This window comes from Adiantum capillus-veneris, chromosome 30 (genome assembly GCF_014529385.1).
Source record: "Adiantum capillus-veneris isolate H3 chromosome 30, ASM1452938v2, whole genome shotgun sequence".
NCBI lineage: Eukaryota > Viridiplantae > Streptophyta > Polypodiopsida > Polypodiales > Pteridaceae > Adiantum > Adiantum capillus-veneris.
In genome coordinates, this window is record NC_140960.1 from 13,403,537 (window position 1) to 13,405,831 (window position 2,295).

The 2,295-nt window shown below is 37.6% G+C and overlaps 1 pseudogene; it reads left to right on the forward strand.

Moving 5' to 3' along the window:
• Positions 1 to 386: 386 nt before the first annotated feature.
• Positions 387 to 1,964, forward strand: LOC147417563 (uncharacterized; annotated as a pseudogene).
• Positions 1,965 to 2,295: the final 331 nt, after the last annotated feature.

A 2,295-nucleotide genomic window follows, 5' to 3' on the forward strand; every position in this document is an offset into this window, starting at 1 on the left:
AAAAAAAAATGAGATTCTCTTAGAAGGTGAGATGCTTGATGGAGATAAGGAGAACACAAAAGGTTCTAACAATTGCAATTCCAAGTATTTATTTCCAAAGGATCTGTAGGCAAATAGCAGAACAATTTACGATTGATATGAGATGGACAAGAGGTGCCTTGGCATGTATGCAGGAGGCTACTGAAGACTTTTTAATTGATATCTTCTAGGATGCATTCATATGTGCAACCCACTCTCATAGGGTCACACTGATGGACAAGGATGTGATTATCTTGACAAGATTAAGATACAGACTCAACAAAATTCTTGAGCCAGAACCTTTGCAAGATGAGAAAAACTTCAACATTCTCAACATACCTCCATCAAGAACGGAAAAAGAGCCTGAAATGGTAGTTGAGGAGATAACAAGGGATGATGTTTTGGAAGATCCCATAGTTGACAAGGAGGAGCTAGAAACAAATGAACTCAGGTAAATTAAATTGAAGCTCAACTCCCTTCAATGCTGAGAGATGTCAATTCCATAGGCTTCTTGGTGACTGTTTTCTTAGAGGATGACCTTCTTAAAAGAACAGACTATATTACCCTGGATACTGAGTGTGTTGAAATCCTCAAATATTGGCAAAGAGATATCAATGACCCTATTGTCCTTGTATCCTTGAGGTTTTCCTAACCATCAACATTCTATATGTGTTTTTGTAGATTATTCGTAATTGTAAAGTGTTCTTTTGAATTTCTTTGCAGATTACTGATGCATGACTATAAGTTAGATATCCAATAGAAAGTGGATGTGGTTGATCCAATCATATATCACTATTTGAGAACTGATTGTGACATAAGGAACTGGCTATCCAATATATATTTTGAAACTTGTGAACTCCTCCTCTACCCCTGCCATAAGAGGTATGTTCTACTGCAACCCTTGGTCATTTTCATTTTCAGAATTTTCATCCTGGATCTTTTGACTATGTCCAATGGTCTTGCCATAGCTCTCACTGGAGTCTTATAGAAATTCATATCACTATTAAAAAATGTTTCATATTGAATTGTCTTGAGGGCCGCCATGGAATGGCTAGGCTGTAAGTGTAATTGTCCCATGCTTCACATTTATTTGGTAACAATCCTTTGGATCTTTCTAAGTAGGGATACCTTAAGGATGATAGAGACAATTGAGCAATTTCCTCCTATCACAAGGCTCATGGATGACATGCAAATCTTAAATGTAAAGGTGTGGTACTACTAGGTTGTAAGTAGTTTGAGCTTAGAGTTGTGTATTTATTTTGCATCTTCTGTTTGTGTAGCCACCATTGCAAAGTGATTCTTTATCACGTGGATGGAGAGCGATAAAAAATGAAAAGTTAGTGATTGACTACACCTACTGAAACCCAAAAAAGACTATTAGGGTAAGCATTTGACAATATAGTTAAGGAAAGATATTGCTATTTGGGAAAGCTAACACCTTAATCTTTCTTTGCTATATCAATAGAAATTGCTACACCAAAAATCATGTTTGATGGGTAAGGGCAAATTTGATAAGAAATATGGTAAGTGCCCAAATAGAACTAACCACAACAACCAAGCCCCCAAAGGGCCAAAGAAGCCAGAGGAAGAGGTCAGGCACCATAGAGGCCAAGGAGGATCCACTCAAAAGAGAAAAGATAGAGAAGCCAAAGAAGGAAGAGGAGACCAAAGAGGTTCCAAAGAAGTAAAAGAAGTCTATTGACCCCAGAAAGAGTCCCTAAAAAGCACAAACACATGCCAAAGAGGAGAAAAAGAAGGAGGAGCAAAAGAAGCCCAAGGAGATAGAGCCTAAGGAGGAGCAAAAGAATCCCAAGGAGATAGAGCCTAAGGAGGGCAAGCAGATAGAAGAAGAGCCCAAAACACCAAGGAAGAGTCGAAGGAAAACAGAGGAAGCTAGCACAAGAAAGAGTCCTAGGACTCCCAGAACTCCCAAAAGTATTTTGTGAAGCAGAATTTTGTAGATAGCAGTACATATTCTACCTGATCTACTTGAGAACATTATGTACAAAGAGAAAACATTACATACTCTCTACTTTTTGTAAAGAGAAAACATTACATACTCATATTTTTTTGTAAAGAGACAACATTACAAATTCTCTCCTTGAGAGTATGATGTAAATTTACAACTTTCACTGGATCAATTTCTTGTGTAGCTCCTAATAAAGTATTTCAGTTTTTGCTGCAATAGTGGCCCTTGCATTTATCTATGCATGTTTTTTATAGTCCAACTGTGTTGACAGCAACACAATTGGACTATGGATTGGTCCTTGAAGGCAA